This window comes from Gopherus evgoodei, chromosome 7 (assembly GCF_007399415.2).
Source record: "Gopherus evgoodei ecotype Sinaloan lineage chromosome 7, rGopEvg1_v1.p, whole genome shotgun sequence".
Lineage (NCBI taxonomy): Eukaryota > Metazoa > Chordata > Testudines > Testudinidae > Gopherus > Gopherus evgoodei.
The window spans coordinates 63,509,245-63,527,448 of NC_044328.1; positions in this window are offsets into that span (position 1 = coordinate 63,509,245).

The window sequence follows — 18,204 nt, forward strand, 5'->3', positions numbered from 1 at the left end:
AGTTACCACCTTGATGACTCTCAAAATGCAGTTTTAAGTAGCTCTTCTCATTTTCCTAAACCCATCCTGTTGCAATGATAGTACCACCAAATGTCAAAGTATATGTAAATCTTTATTATAATGCTACACGCTCTTCTGTACTGCTGAGAACTAGTTCCAAGGGTAAAGGATTAGCCATCTCCCTTGCACATTTGAGAGGATTTTGGCTGCATAAAGCTAATTAATAATGCATTGCTCCATAAGCAACATCATAAATATTAATACTGTCAAATGTCATGGGATGTTTCCTTTACTTGGGAAGGAGGGAGGAACATGCTTACTAGATTTTTGCATGTGTGATATTCAGAAATAACTCCAAGCTCACCTCGGTATGTACAGAATAGCTAAAAGGGCTTGATGTATTAAACAAATCAGAACACTAATCCTGACAATGTTACATATGCAGTCAAAAAGAGCAGGATGTTTCTTCTTTTATTATTATTTATTTATTTATTTATTACAGTTTTGTTTCATTCAGTGCTACAGTGATGGGCACTACAGAAAACCCTAAGGAAAGTAGGCATGTTCCAGAATATAGGTCAGGATCTGAACTGTTTCAATATCTGTCAAGAAAGTGGAGATGAAATCTGTCCAATACTACTGGATTTCACTTTCCACTCTTCTGTTAGATATGTGACTGCCATGCTGTCTGGAGTGGCTCATGACTGCGAGTGCCTACCTCAGGGCAGAAAACATCCCAAACAGGTGGTATGTTCTATTGTTAGATTTCACCAAGCCAGTAAAAAAGTGAACTCCTGGATCACTATACCAGTCTTACCATGGAGTCACAGACAGTCCCCTTGGGCATTCAAATCTATCTGGCCACCCAGACAAATGACTTTGTAATAAAAGGTCACTTCAACCCCAAATCACACCACATCAGGCTTCTCCCAGTCCCAAGAGACCAGTCACTTACCCCAGATCAATTGCTACTCTAGATTTTATGCCAAAGACGATGCTGGCAGCCAACTCTATAGTAAACTAACTAAAGATTTATTAGCTTAAAAAAAAAAGAATGTGAGAATTATTGAGAAGTTGAAACTGGTAAAATATATATACAAGTGAGTCACAGTTTATAATTCCAAATGGTGGCAGGCAGTGATGTAATAAACTGCCTGTTTCCCAAAAGCCTTTTCAAGATACCTAGATTGTCTCTGGGGAATCTCTGCTTTGCATCTGGCACACTTCCCTGTAAAAGTGTAAACAGTTCAGAGACAAAGTATCTTTCCGTGAATTCAACTCATAGCTGCTTCTCACAGAAACCAAGCTGACAGCATCTTTGCCCACATGCACTTTTCCTTTGAGGATGAGTGAGGAATGCACTTAGGGTATGTCTACACTATGAGATTATTCCAATTTAACAGAAACTGTTTTTTTTAAAACAATTGTATAAAGTCGAGTGCACGCGGCCACACTAAGCACATTAATTCGGCGGTGTGCATCCATGTACCGAGGCTAGCGTCAATTTCCAGAACGTTGCACTGTGGGTAGCTATCCCATAATTGCCGCAGTCTCCCCCACCCTTGAAATTCTGGGTTGAGATCCCAGTGGCCGATGGGGCAAAAAATATTGTCGCAGGTGGTTCTGGGTACATCCTCACCCCTCCCTCCGTGAAAGCAGCAGCAGCCAACCGTTCACCCATTTCTATTCACCCATTTCCTGGGTGAACTGTGCAAACGCCGTAGCACAGCAAGCATGGACTCTGCTGAGCTCAAGACAGCAATGATGGACATTTTAAAGACCTCGCGCATTCTTGTGCAATCAATGCTGAACTAGGACCTGCAAAGACAGGCGAGGAGGTGGCGGCTACGGCAGCGCGGCAACAAGAGTGATGACATGAACACAGAATTCTCTCAAACCGTGGGCCCCTGCGCGTTGGAGATCCCGCTGGTAATGGGACAGGTTCTAGCCATTGAATGCCAATTTTGGGCCCAGGAAACAAGCACAGACTGGTAGGACTGCCTAGTGTTGCAGGTGTGGGACGATTCCCAGTGACTGCGAAACTTTCACATGCGTAAAGGCACTTTCATGGAACTTTGTGACTTGCTTTCCCCTGCCCTGAAACACCAGAATAGCAAGACGAGAGCAGCCCTCACAGTTGAGAAGCGAGTGGCAATAGCCCTCTGCAAGCACGAGTGGATCACAAGGGACGTTTCATCAACATCCACGTGGGATGGCCGGGAAGGGTTCATGATGCTCGTGTCTTCAGGAACACTACTCTGTTTAAACGGCTGCAGCAAGAGAATTACTTCCCAGACCAGAAAATAACAGTTGGGGATGTTGAAATGCTTGTAGTTATCCTGGGTGACCCAGCCTACCCCTTGATGCCATGGCTCATGAAGCCGTACACAGGCAGCCTGGACAGTAGTCAGGAGCTGTTCAGCTACAGGCTGAGCAAGTGCAGAATGGTGGTAGAATGTGCATTTGGACGTTTAAAGGCGCTTTGGCGCACATTACTGACTCGCTCAGACCTCAGCCAAACCAATGTCCCCATTGTTATTGCTGCTTGTGTGTGCTCCACAATCTCTGTGAGAATAAGGGGGAGACCTTTATGGCGGGGTGGGAGGCTGAGGCAAATCACCTGGCCGCTGATTACGCACAGCCAGACACCAGGGTGATTAGAAGAGCACACCAGGAAGTGATGCACATTAGAGAAGCTTTGAAAACGAGTTTCATCACAGGCCAGGATACGGTGTGACTGTTGTGTGTGTTTCTCCTTGAACGTCCCCTCCCTTGATTGACACATTCCCTGTAAGCCACTCCCCCACCCCCCTTCGATCACAGCTTGCTTTCTAAGGAAATAAAATCACTCTCATTTTAAAATCATGTATTCTTTATTACTTCATTATAAAAAGAGGGAGAGAACTGACAAGGTATCCCTGGTGGGATTTGGGAGGAGAATAGTAGGGAAGGAAAAGGCCACTAAAAAAATTTCATAATAATGAGAGCCTTTTGGTTTGGTTGTCCACTGGGGTGGAGTGTGCTGGTGCACAGAGCCTATCCCCATGAGTTCTTACTTGTCTGGTGGGTGAGGAGGCTAAGGAACATGGTGAGGGGGGAGGTGGTTATACAGGGGCTGCAGTGGCACTCTGTGATCCTGCTGCCATTCCTGAAGCTCCACCATATGCCGGAGTATGTCAGTTTGATCACGCAGCAGCCCCAGAGTTGCATCCCGCCACTGCTGATCTTCCTGCTGCCACCTCTCATCTCGAGCATCCCTCCTGTCCACACGGTTGTCCCTCCTGTCCTCACGGTCACTGACATCTTTCCTGTACTTTGCTACCACGTCCTCCACTCATTCAGATGAGCTCTTTCATTTCGGGTCACTTCCATGATTTCCGAAAACATTTCTTCTTGCATCTTTTTTTTTTTTTTTTTCCGCTGCCTTATCTGAGAGAGCCTTCGGGACGGAATAGGGAGGCTTGAAAAATTTGCAGCTGCATGAGGGAGGGAAAAAAGGAAGAGAAGTATTTAAAAAGATACATTTTAGAAAACAATGGTCATACTCTTCCATGGTGAACAACACTATTCACCTTACGTAGCACATGTGTTTTCACTACAAGGTGGCATTTGCATCTTAATATTGAGTGCCGGCGGGTTTGGTGTTACAGATCACAGACGCAGGTCCGTGCAGCAGAATTTGGCTTGCATGCGGCCGTGGTAAGCCGTTGTCTTTCGTCTTCTGCAGCCTTCATCTATTCAGCACCCTTCTTTCCCAAATAGCAAGCAAAGCCCATTGAGTGCTGCTTCTTTCCTGTTAACTTGCAGCAGCAGAAACCACCTCATGGCTGGTATCATGAAAGATCACTGCTAAACACCCGCCTTTCTCCCCCACCACCCCAACCATGTGGCTGGTAGAAGGAAAGATCCCTGCTAGCCAAACAAAGAAAAGCTCAGTGCCAATCGCACCCCTCCCACTTCCCCCCACTTGGCTACCTGCAGGGAAGGATTTCTTTTAAGCCACAGGCAAACAGCCCAGTAAGAATAGCCATCTCTGTCCCCTTAATTAAATTCCTGAATTTCAACCAAGTTACCTTGAATGATATCACTCTCCTGAGGATAACACAGCGAGCTAAAGAACGGACGTTGTTTGAATGCCAGCAATCACCAGGACCATACGCAGCTAGGCTTTGTCATGCAATGATGACTTGCTACGTGCATGGCTTGGTCAAGTGTCCTACAATGGAGGACGGAATAAAGCAGCGCTGCCCAGAAACCTTCTGCAAAGGCTTTTAGAGTACCTCCAGGAGAGCTTCATGGAGATGTCCCGGAGGATTTCCTCTCCATCCCCAGACATCATAACAGACTTTCAGTAACTGTACTGGCCGCAAATGCATCCCAAGTCCTCAAGGCAAATTTAATCATTTAAAAAACGCTTGCTTTTAAACCATGTCTTACATTTACAAAGTATACTCACCAGAGGTCCCTTCCATGGCTTCATTGTCTGGGATAGTTGCTTGGGAGGGCTGGGAGAGTAATTCCGTCAGGGTGAGGAAAAAGCTACTGGCTGTTGGCGAGAACGGAATGCTGTGTGCTCTCTACAAGCTTGTCGTCCTCTTCCTCCTCATCTTTCCCCGTCCGCAGAATCCTCAGCCATGGCTGCGATTACCATCCCTACCTCGGAATCCATGGACAGGGGTGGGGTAGTGGTGGCAGACCCCCCTAGAATGTCATGCAGCTCAGCATAAAGCGGCATGTTTTTGGCCCTGCCCTGGACTTTCCATTTGCTGCTTTGTTTTTCTGGTAGGCTTGTCTGAGCTCCTTAATTTTCACATGGCACTGTACTGAGTCCCTGGTGTGGCCTCTGTCCATCATGGCATTGGAAATTTTTTCAAATGTTTTTTCATTTCATCTTTTGGAATGGAGTTCTGTTAGCATGGAATCCTCTCACTATATAGTGATCAGATCCAGTACCTCCCGTGCGGTCCATGCTGGAGCTCTTTTTCGATTCTCAGGAGACTGCATGGTCACCTGTGCTGGTGAGCTCTCCACGCAGGCCAAACAGGAAATGAAATTCAAAAGTTCACGGGGCTTTTCCTGTGTACCTGGCCAGTGCATCCAAGTTCAGATCGCTTTCCAGAGCGGTTACAATGGTGCACTGTAGGATACCGCCTGGAGGCCAATACCGTCCATTTGCGGCCACAGTAACCCGAATCCGACATGGCAATACCGATTTCAGCGCTACTCCTCTCGTCAGGAAGGAGTACAGAAACCAGTTTAAAGAGCCCTTTATATCAATACAAAGGGCCTCATTGTGTGGACAGGTGCAGGGTTAAATCGGTTTAATGCTGCTAAATTCCTTTTAAATGCATAGTGTACACCAGGCCTTAGTCTTTTGACCTGTGACCATCATACATACTAGCCACTTGCTTTGAAATTATCATTTCTGTTAGTCTTTCATTAACATTTCACAAGATTTCTTTGTGTATACTATGATAACTAAGGGTATGTCTATAGTTTCCACATTACACCTAGGGTGACCAGACAGCAAATGTGAAAAATCGAGATTGGGGTGGGTGGTAATAGCAGCCTATATAAGAAAAAGATCCAAAAATCAGGACTGTCCCTATAAAATCAGGACATCTGGTCACTCTAATTACAGCGCGGCTGTGGCAGCGCTGTGATATGAGCAGTGTAGTTGCACTTTATCACCAGGGGAGAGCTCTCTTGGCAATAAAAAATAACCACCCTGAATGAGGGTGGTAGCCTTCTTGCTGGAAGCATGGCTCCAGGCAATAAAAGGCTGTCTAAACTGGTGCTTTTCAGTGCTAAAACTTTTGTTGCTCAGAGGTGGTGTGGGGTGAGAGTTTTTTCACATAGTGTAGACCTGCTTAAATAACCCATCAATGTAAGTCTTTGCTTTTACCTTATAACATGAACAGATAAGCAAAAGCAATACACTCTTACATTTACTCTCATTTAATCTATACTAATATACACATGAAACTAAACTGTTTTAGTTAAAACTGTGAAACCCTGTGCTTTCAATACACCTTTCATTGGAATGGACTTACATAGCCCTGGTCTACACTATGAGTTTAGATCGAATTTAGCAGCATTAGGTTGATTTAACCCTGCACCTGGATCTGATCACTATAGGGGGAGAAGAATCCGTGCAGGCAGAATTCCCTTCCAAAAGATGAAATGCCAATATATTTGCCAAAATCTCCTCAGGCATGATGGACAGAGGCTGCAACAGAGACACACAGCAGTGCCGCGTGAAAGTTAAGGAGCTGAGGCAAGCCTACCAAAAAAATAAAGGATGCAAACGGTCACTCTGGGTCAGAGCCCCATACATGCCGCTTCTATGATGAGCTGCATGCAATTCTAGGGGCAGCCCCTACCACTACCCCACCACTGTCCATGGACACCTGCAATGGGGGAGTCTCACATTATGGGATGAGGATTTTGTGGAGGAGGAGGAAAAGGAGGAGGTTGAGGATAGCACACAGCAGGCAAGAGGAGAATTCCTTCTCCCCAGCAGCCAGGAACTGTGTATCACCCTGGAGCCAATAGCTTCCCAAGGCGGGCTCCCGGACCATGAAGCTGGAGAAGGCGCCTCTGGTGAGTGTACCTTTTGTAAATATAATACAGGGTTTAAAAGCAAGCATGTTTAATGATTGTTTTGCCCTGAAGACTTGGGATGCATTTGCGGCCAGTATAGCTACTGGAAAAGTCTGTTACCGTGTCTGAGGATGGAGCAGAAATCCTCCAGGGACAACTCCATGAAGCTTTCCTGGAGGTACTCTAAAAGCCTTTTGCAGAAGGTTTCTGGAGCAGGAAGCCTTATTCCATCCTCAGTGGTAGGACACTTTACCATGCCAAGCCAGTAGCAAGTAGTCTGGAATCATTGCAGAACAAAACATTGCAGCGAATGGGCCCGGGCTTTGGTGGCATTCAAGGAACATCAATTCTTTATCTCTCTGTGTTAGCCACAGGAGAGTGGTATCATTCATGGTCACCTGGTTGAAATACGGGAAATTTGTTTAAGGAGGCATTCAGAGGTGCCCATTCCTGCTGGGCTGTTTATCTTTGGCTGAAAAGAAATCATCGCTGTGGTGCGGGGAGGCCCGTTCATGCTGAGCTGTTCATGTTTGACTGATAGGGATCTTCCCTGATACTAGCCATGTGGTGATGGTGTGTGTGTGTGGTGGGGGTGGGGGTGAAACAGTCATCCCAGAGAATTGGGTGTGTGGCGGTGGTTGAATTGTGCTGCACATTCACCCTAAAACTGCAGCTTCTCCTTTTAAATAGCCAACCCAATGGGCTTTGCTTGGTCTGGGAAAGAAGGGTGCTGCTGTTTGAAGCCATTCCTACATGTTATGAAGGTTGAAGAAACTGAAACCCTTTGCCTTACCATGGCTGCCTGCAAGCCGAATTCTGTTGCCCAGCAGAGCGTGTGTGATGTCTCACACCAAACCGGAAGGCACTCAATATAAGAGGTAAAATGCAACCTTATAGCACATGTGCTTTTGGTACGTAATGTGAATCACACGATTCAGTGTGAAATAGTCTTCCCTTTGTTCTCTAAAATGTATCTTTTAAAAAACTACTCTCCCTTTTTTCCCTCTGGCAGCTGCAAATGTTTCTATGCTCCCCCTATCATCTCTGTCACAGAGGCTAATGCAGATTAGAAGGTGAAAAAAACGCACTCCCGATGACATGTTCTCAGAGCCCATGCAATCCTCCCGCACTGGAAGAGCTCAGCAGAATGCGTGGAGGCAAACAGTGGCAGAGTCCAGGAAAGCATTAAGTGAACACGATGAGAGGAGGGCAGGATGCAGTGTTGAGGCTAATGAGGGGAGCAAACCAGGGGTGAAAGTAACTTACAGGATTTACTGGTACTGCTGGAATCCTTGAGGGGCGTGGCCTCAACCAGAAGAGGTGTGACCTCTCAAGATTTAAAGGCCCTGGGGCACCGGCTGTGGTTCGGAGCCCCAGGGCCTTTAAATCAACCTAGGACTCCCAGCTGCAGAGGTGGCTGGGAGCCACTGGGGCTCAGGGGCAAATTAAAGAGCCTGGGGCTCTGGCTGCCGCGGAGCTCCGGACCCTTTAAATCGCCACCGCAGCTCCAGTTGCCAGAGCCGCGGGCGGGATTTAAAGACCTCTGGGCTCCTGCAGCCGTCGCAGCCTAGAGCCCTTTAAATCTGGCCCCAGCCTGACCGTGGGAGCCATGGCGGTGGGGGCAGGGGCGAGTTAAAGGGTTCTGGGTTGATTGCAGCCGTGGCAGGCCAGAGCCCTTTAAATCCGGCCCTAGCCTGGCCGCTGGAGCCGCGGGCGAGATTCAAAGGGTTCTGGGCTACCTGCTGCGGCGGGGAGCTCAGAACCCTCTAAATCCCTGCCGCAGAAGCCAGTGCCGTCCAGCATGGCATACTGGCTCTTGCTGGTACACCGTACCAGAGGGGACCGGCTTACTTTCACCTCTGGAGCAAACTGACATGCTCAGGTGTCTGGTGGAGCTGCAGCAGGAGCACAGACCACAGCTGCAGCCCCTCTATAACTGCCTGCCCTCCTCCCCAAGTTCCATACCCTCCTCACCCAGATGCCCAAGAATGGAGGAAGGCAACGTTCCTAGAAGATTGCCCCCAAGCAAAAGAAGGCTGACAATCAATAAGTTTTTTTGAACTGTAGTGTGGCCTTGTCCTCCCCTCAACCCCCACCCCACCTGGTGCTTCCCTCCTCACCCAAGTTTTCCACCTATTTGTGTGATGAATTAATAAAGAATGCATGATTTGGAAACAATAATGACTTTATTGCCTTTGAAACCAATGATCGAAGGGAGGAAGTCAGTTGGGGGTGGGTTTTCATCAAGAAGAAACAAACACAACTGTCACCCCATAGCCTGGCCAGTCATGAAACTGGTTTTCAAAGCTTCTCTGATGTGCAGTGCGCCCAGCTGTGCTCTTCTAATCGCCCTGGTGTCTGGCTGCATGTAATTGGCTGCCAGGTGATTTGCCTCAACCTCCCACCCTGCTATAAACGTCTTCCCCTTACTCTCACAGATATTGTGGAGCACACAGCAAGCAGCAATAACAATGGGAATATTTGGTTTCACTGAGATCTAACTTAGTAAACTGCGCCAGTGAGCTTTTAAATGTCCAAATGCACATTCTACCACCATTCTGCACTTGCTCAGCCTATAGTTGAACTGCTCCTTACTACTGTCCAGGCTGCCTGTGTATAGTTTCATGAGCCATGGCATTAAGGGGTAGGCTGGGTCCCCAAGGATAAGTGTAGGCATTTAAACGTCCCCAACAGTAATGTTCTAGTCTGGAAAGTAAGTTCCTTCCTGTGGCTGTTCAAACAAACCAGGGTTCATGAAGATGCGAGCATCATGCACCTTTCCCGGCCATCCCACGTTGATGTTGGTGAAATATCCCTTGTGATCCACCAGTGCTTGCAGCACTATTGAAAAGTACCCCTTTTGGTTTATGTACTGGCTGCTAAGGTGGTCTGGTCCTAAGATAGGGATATGGGTTCCATCTGTCACCCCACCACAGTTGGAACCCCACTGCAGCAAAACCATTCGCTATTACCTGTACATTTCCCAGAGTCACTACCCTTGATAGTAGCAGCTCAGTGATTGCATTGGGTCCTTGGATCACAGCAGCCCCCACAGTAGATTTACCCACTCCAAATTGATTCCTGGCTGACTGGTAGCTATCTGGCATTGCAATGTTCTACAGGGCTATTGCCACTCACTTCTCAACTGTGAGGGCTGCTCTCATCTTGGTATTCTTGCTCTTCAGGGTAGGGGAAAGCAAGTCACAAAGTTCCATGAAAGTTCCCGTATGCATGTGAAAGTTTCACAGCCACTGGGAATCATCCCAGACCTGCAAGACTACGTGGTCCCACCAGTCTGTGCTTGTTTCTCTGGCCCAGAATTGGCATTCCACAGCATGAACCTGCCCCATCACCACCATGATGTCCAAATTGCCAGGACCTATGCTTTGAGAGAAGTCTGTATCCATGTCCTCATCGCTATGGGTGGCAGAGACTGCGGGAACTGTGGGATAGCTACCCACAGTGCACTGCTCCGTAAGTCGATGCTAGCCATGGTAGTGAGGACGCACTCCGCCGACTTAATGCGCTTAGTGTGGACATATGCAATCGACTGTTATAGAAGTTGATTCTTAGAAATCAATTTTATAAATTGACCTAATTTTGTAGGGTAGACATACCCATAGATTCACTCCCACCTTTCTCCGGGCTTACTGAATTCTGCTTTCAATTTCAAATGACATTATTAGAATAACTGAAAACAAGACCAGCTGAATTATTTTATTTTGTTTGATCTCTCTCTCATCTTGTCATTCTTCAAACTCTTCAGTATCCACACCTTTGTAAGAGAGTAATTCTCTCTGAGTCTCTGCTTTGGTTCTCAAAAGATTTAATTATTTGGAGCACCAGGAAAGCTCTCTTCAGATGACAGTTTGAGAACATCTTATCTAAACTATCTATCTAAATATCTTTAGCTGTTGTAGGTGTTCATACTACTTTTATCCTCAAGGTATCTCAATCAAAATCATGTCTGTAGATTTCAACAATTCAAAAAAATGAGCGATGAAAATCCCGTAATAAATTTAAACACGTTAAATTATTTTGCCTTTGTTGTATTTTTGTGCAGTGGGATGAGTGTGTGCATGCATGCGCGCGTGCGCAAATAGGATCTGGATGTTCACGTCTTCCTAAATTCAGAAAGTTTATTACATTTTTTTTCTTTGTAATGTTATGTATTTAAACTTGCTTCCAAAGTTGTATTGGCAGGCAGTCATTACAATGAAATGTCTGTTCTGCAATTGGCACTGAAAAAACCCAAGATAGTATAGCAGAATGCTCAGCGTCTTAAAACTCTCTGTTACAGCCCCCGTAAAACGGTTAAGTGAATTCACTAGGCTGAAAGGTATTAGCCTACTTCCTACACATGTGCTTTGGTTTCACTCTAAACCAAAGTGTGGTGTAATAGCAGTCTTATTGCTTATTTGATGCTTCACTTGGTTTAGAATTGTATACGACTTAGTGGCTTCTAAATGCTAATCACCCTAACAGACTTGAGCATCACTCTCTGGACGATGACAGAACTCGTTTTAGAGCATTTTTCTTGTTGGAAACACATCATATTCTTTTAATAAAATATCCTTTTACATCTAGAGATACATTTTTTTAATTTTTTACTGCTCATCAGAAAACTCCTTACAATAAGCAATAGATAGCAAAAGAATATATTAACATAATCTAATTCTTTAGAAAACATATTGCCATTTGACTGTATTGTCATTTAATTATATATATGTTTACTCACTAACAGTCTGTCTACTGGAAAAACCTCATGGACTTCCATCTTCCTAATCTTAATAAAAATTCCATTTGTATAACATCTTTCCCCTATCCCGTAGTCCACTGCTGACATGCAGCCACTTCTGGCAGCTGTTTAACTCCACACAACAACACTACAGAGCTATCCAGGAGAGGAAGAGAAGAATGCAGTTACTCAAACTGGATTTTGTCGGGATATCACTGTTAACACCACAACTTACATGGAAAAAAATTCCATTAGATCTTTTGTGACCACAAGCAGTCAGGGTCATAATTTTTATGTCCTATTCAATAGCTTATACAACACAATAGTGTCTCCTTATGCCATGCTGGGGGTTGTTTCAGCACAGGGAAGTCATTGACAGGGAAGAGTGCTTATAAAATGTTTCAAGGCGTGCAGCCGTATACAGTTAAAACTGATAAATGCTGCTGATGCAAGTCAGAAGAAGCAATAAACAAACTAATATTGTGGTGATTCAGTAGGTGGCAATCAGAATATGTTCTAGGAATATACAATTTACCATGCCTGTTTATTACTGTGGCAGAACTCCAGACTTGCTCTAATGACCAATTCTTGGTACTTCAGAAGAAGTGGAGGGAACTCAGCAAAGCCCAGAAACAAACACGTGAGCCCCTATATTATGTCTAATCCTGCCTTTTCTAGTGTCACAATAGAGAAAAGTAGTTCTGCTTTTTCTGTAATGTGTTTCAGAATAAGGAAAAACAAGTTGCTCTCTTAATATAATAATGCTCAGTTTTAGGGTGAGCATTTCTTTGTTCTTTGTATATCTGTTAACCAAGTTGGGATGCTCGCATGAAATCCTAGTTCATGAGAGGCTGCAGTTTCCATTGATTGATAGGAATTGTGAACAATATGATCCAAATATGTTTATGCACAGAGGTTTCTTTTTAATGATGGGAAAACCTCAAAAGGTTCAAAGGTTCCATATGGATAAGTGCTCAAATGTGTGTATGCTTATGACAAAATTGGGCTGAAAATCGTACAGAAACAGGTTTTTTAAGGAGATTTATTGCAGCTCCTGTTTCTGAAAAATCTGTAAGAACAAACTTTTTCTGCTTCATTTCTGCATTTAGGCCCAGTTCTGCAAGTTGTTCTGTATGGGCAGGCCCCTGCACTTGCATGGAGCCCCAGTGATTTCATCTAGGCACAGAGCTTTCCCCTGCATGAATCTAGTTATAGAATCAGAGCCATAGTCATAGCCTGAAATTGGAGGTTTGCAAAATTTGGAAATTGGATGTGAAAGCAGCATCACACTTTTTTACTTCCATTCAGTTTCAAATTATGGATTGGCTCTTACCTCACTGAGTCTGTTCATCTATTCCTAATTTTTATTTTGTTCTCCCTTTCCCTTTAAGGATATTCAGGAGTAATATTAGAAAAAAATGGGAATGGAGGTTAGACATGACCTCCATTTTTGTAGGTAAAATTTGCACCTGCATTTTTGCTCACATAAAATGAATTGCAGGTGCCACTCAGGTATTTGTACATCTAACAACCTGATTTGCAACTGCAATCAACTGCAGATGAAAAAAGGAAAAGTGTAAATTTTGTAGGTACACATTACCCCCAGAAAGAAGGGTGACCACTTGAAATCATGGCTCTTCACAACAATTGTCAGATAAGTCAAGTCATATATAGCTGTGAACAGGTTGAACAGTATGTCTTTAGAAGCTTGGATCACTGTGCATTGAAGGAATAATTGCTCTAAGTAGAAGAACTACTGTAACGCTGATATTAGTGAGCATAGTATATTTCTTCAAACTCATTGATAAATTTGCACTTATTAATTGTTGTCAGTTGGAGACAGCCATGTGCTGTGTTACCTGTGTTTGCCTCCATGCTGCACAATCAGGAGAGTTGAGGGTCCTTCCCAACTCTCTAACAGAGGCAACCAAAAAGAGCAGCTGGGAAAAAAACGAAATCTCTGAGTTGTCTCGTTTTCCAAAGAGATAAGGAGAGAATGATTGGTTTATGACATGAATGGCTGCAGCATACAATTTTTAAAACTATTTTTTTCTGAGTTTGTCAATCAGATCTCTGCTGTTATCTTCGTGGTGGTACCTGCCAAAAGATGAATCTCATAGATGAATGTCATGGTTGTTTTTCGCTAGCAACTGTTCTTACCGTGGATGGGATGCTCCTGATTTGCATACTTTGTTCTGAAATTTACACTCCAACAGCTAAAACAATAAAATTCTTATGAATGCAGATGTTTGTCTTTGAGATGTTTAATGTCTTCACAAATATTTACAGTTTGTTAATTCATTTAATAACACTTGGAACCTCAATGGTGTTTTTCCTCAGAATATCAAGGCAAATTTACAAGCATTAAGACTCACAAAAACACCCCATTAAGTATGGAATCTCATATTCATTTTAAAGATGGTTAAACTAAGGCACAAAGAGGTTAAATGACATGCCAAAGGTCTCATAATCACTGACATAGGCAAAGACAGAACCCAGAAGTTCTGACTTCCAAACCCCACTGTAACCATTAGTCCTTAGCACCAGGAGCTACCAGACATTTTAGCTGCTTTTGAGTGTTGGGATCAGAGTCTGCTCTCACTAAGCTATTGTAAATCAACAGTAGCTCTATTGACTTCACAGTGACATGATTCACACTACTCTAAAACTAACAGACAATGGCTCAATATCACTTTATTGGACATAAGCTTGGCATGGCGTGGACTGTTTTGCTGCACCTGAAATATGAATAAACAAATGAGATGATGAGCCCTCTTGAAAGCTAAGCAATTTGCTAATTAAATTGGGATTACCAGATTTATTAATTTAAGATTGTAGAAGTGGTATAGTCCAGTGGATAGTACTCTGTAATGTAACTTTGCCCCAAACCCGCTTAATGACTTTGGATAACCCACTCCAACTGTCTGTATCCCTCTCTTCCCTCCCATCATTTGTCTATCTGGGCTGTTTAGATTCACAGTTGCTTGGGGCAGGGCAGGGGACAAGGGGCTGTACTTTTCTCACTGTTTGTAGTGACACAATGGGTTCCTGATCTCAGTTGGGACCTCTAGATGCTGTTGTAATACAAACAATAAATAATAACATTATTGAATAATTACTATTATCTCAATCTGGTCTCAGAGCAGGACAGGTCCTATCTCAGACTTACTGAAAGCGGGGTTCATGCTATTTTGCCATTGTTTCATTCCCCTATGTATCAGTGCTTTTTATATTCTTCTTGTGTTTTCCACTGTAACAAGTAACCCTTGCAAGGTAATTAATAGCAAACCATGTGGTGTTTGTTCACAAAAGCGGTAATCTGTGTTTGATGTCAGTGGACAAATGGAAGAGTTGCCTTGTGTGTTCCTGGGTGTATCATTGCATGGAGGAGAATGACTCTGACTCTGAAAGCTAGCTCCTGGGAGTACCAAGGGAGTGTGACATCTTCTATACAATTTAGGAGCTGCAGCTTAGGCAGTACTGCTCATATGGGGGCAGCAAGGGACCATAAGGTGATCAGTGCTACTCATTGTGTTAGGCCTCGACAGTCCATGTGCTCACCTTACTCTAAAGGCTATGATTATGCATAGCTTTTGAATAGGAGCACAAGGGGAAGGAAGGGTAGGAAATGCCTGATCACTTCTCCTTTGTTCAGGGCCTGGATGCAGTATAGCCCTCATGATTTTGCCTTGCTTTGCAGTCACTGCTGTAACTCCCTCAGATTTGATCAACAATGTAATTGCTTTTTGTGTCCATGTCTGTATTTCCTTTTTATATCTGAGCCTGATTTCCTTTCAGTTCTATGTATGTGATCTGTTTGGTTTACTTTACAAAGAGAGTTGGGTTATAGGTTTGTTTTATATTTTCAGAGAAGAGTGTAATACAAATACCCATACAAGCATCTATTCTTTATATAAAAAGAACAGGCGTACTTGTGGCACCTTAGAGACTAACAAATTTATTTGAGCATAAACTTTCATGGGCTGCAGCCCACTTCATCAGATACATAGAATGGAACATATAGTAAGAAGGGGTGTGTGTGTGTGTATGTATATATATATGTGTATATAATACACAAATAATATACACATACAGAAGACATGAAAAGGTGGAAGTTGCCATACCAACTCTAAGAGGCTAATTAATTAAGATGAGCTATTATCAGCAAGAGGAAAAAAATTGTGATAATCAAGGTAGCCCATTTCAGATAGTTGACAAAAAGGTGTGAGGATACTTAACCTGGGGAAATAGATTCAATTTGTGTAATGACCCAGCCACTCCCAGTCTCCATTCAAGCCCAAATTAATAGTATCTAGTTTGCATATTAATTCAAGTTCAGAAGTTTCTTGTTGGAGTCTATTTTTGAAGCTTTTCTGTTGCAAAATTGCCACCTTTAAGTCTGGTACTGAGTGGCCAGAGAAGTTCTCCTACTGGTTTTTGAATATTATGATTCCTGATGTCTGATTTGTGTCCATTTATTCTTTTGCGTAGAGACTGTCTGGTTTGACCAATGTACATGGCAGAGGAGCATTGCTGGCACATGATGGCATGTATCACATTGGTAGATGTGCAGGTGAATGAGCCCCTGATGGCGTGGCTGATGTGGTTAGGTCTTATGATGGTGTCACTTGAATAGCTATGTGGACAGAGTTGGCATCGGGCTTTGTTGCAAGGATAGGTTCCTGGGTTGGACCTAATCACATCAGCCATGCCATCAGGGGCTCTCATCTTTTTGTCAATTGTCTGAAATGAGCCATCTTGATTATCACTACAAAAGCTTTTTTTTTTCTTCTGCTGATAACTCTGATAACTGCTGATAACTCATCTTAATTAATTAGCCTCTTAGAGTTAGTAGGCAATTTTCACCTTTTCATGTGTTTTCTCTTTGTGTGTATACGTGTTTTATATGATATATATGAATATTCTTATTATATATTCCATTCTGTGCATCTGATGAAGTGGGCTGTAGCCATGAAAGCTTGCGTTCAAATAAATTTGTTAGTCTCTAAGGTGCCACAAGTACTCCTGTTCGTTTTGCGGATACAGACTAACATTGCTGCTACTCTGAACAAGATTTGTTGGGTCTGTATTGGAATTTGAATGGTACCCATCATCAGTACACAGGTTTGGAAAGAATGCTGGTAAATAAGATTGGGACTAGTTGCCTGCCAGCAGAGTTGACATGGAAAGTGTGTGGAAAAAATCCATCCTGTAACTCTGTTTGGCAGTTTGATTATTCAGTTTCTTTACTGCAAAGAAAAAAGTAAATGGGAAAGTTCAGGAAGTTTATAGTATTCTTTTAGTAAGAGAAACCTCTTGCAGGTGCACTTGACTGAATCTGACTGTACTGGCAATATAGTGATTTATTGAACTCCAGCTGAACAAAATTTGCAGTCAAGTAAAGGTCAGTTATGTCCTGCAGGACTGTACTGATGAAACTCATATTTGTGTGGAATCCCAAACACTGCAGATGCAAACTGTCTCAGCATTGAGAAGCTGGAACTTTGAAGGTCAATATGAACAGGGGTATTGATGAAGACAGAGATGGTTTAATGAGACTTATCGGCAGATCTTAATTATAACTGGCTGGGGAGAAATATGCAAGAAACTTGAAGTTGTTTCCATTTCCCCCATAAAATTATTCACAATTCTAATAAACATTTTTATCAAAAATATATTGAACCTGTCAATACCTGTTTTAGATTTAAAGTGTAGTGGGGAAAGAAATATAATTTTGAAAAAGTTGAAAGTTTTGCATGAAATATTTTGATTTTTAAAAAAGCCTATTTTTTACTAAAAAAAAGTCATTCAAAAATATTCAGTTCTAGCCTCGATGCACTGATTTGAGAGCAGAAAAAATATTTTATACACAGATCTGAGCTAGGCAGCCTTTGGTAAGTCATGTATTTTCTATATTAAGTGGGAAGATTTAATTACCCAAACAAATGTTCATTCACTACAATTTCTGTAAAATGGGAATTGCCCCATATGTGCTGTAAGATGTTTCCAAGTCAGTGCTTTAAAAACTCTAATGTAAGAATTCATATGTGAGAGTGACATTACTGTGGAATTAGAGAGACAAGATGGGTGAGGTAATATCTTTTATTGGACCAACTTCTGTTGGTGAAAGAGAAGCTTACGAGCCTGTACAGAGCTCCTCTTCATGTCTGGGAGAGAGAACCAGAAAGTCACAAGTCAATACAAGGTGGAACAGATTGTTTAGCATAAGTAGTTAACACATATTGTAAGAGACCATTCCAAGTGAAGTGGCCAGTTAACACCTCTGCCTACGCTCAAAGGACAAAAAAAAAAAAAAAAAAAAAAAGGGGAGAGAAAAGAAAAGGGGAGAAAAGGGGTTTAGTGGTTTACAGATTATTGTATTAAGTTATAAATCCAGTGTCTTTATTAAGTCCATGATCTCTTCATCTCTTGAAAGTATTGTGTGGATTTCCTTTGGGGATGAGGACTGAGAGGTCAGATATAGTGTAATAATTCTGTGAAAAGTGCTTGCCCACGGGTGATACAGTGTTTTTTGTCTTCTATAATTGTTCAGTGTGCATTCATTCAAGAGTGTAATGATTGTCTCATTTCACTCACATAGTTGTTGTTGGGGCATTTATTACACTTGATGAGGTACACCACATGTTATGATATGCATGTGTAGGACCCATGGATTGTGAGTGGTGTGCTGTGGGGGTATTTATCGTCTGAACAATAAAGATGTACTTACAGGTTTTGCTCGTGTTGTTATGGCATGATTTGGTGCAACTTTGAGTTGAAGTGTCCTGGTCTGTTGGTGGCTTGGTTCTGACGATGAACGTGGTAAAATGGGAGGAGGGTTGTTTAACAGCCAGAAGAGGGGG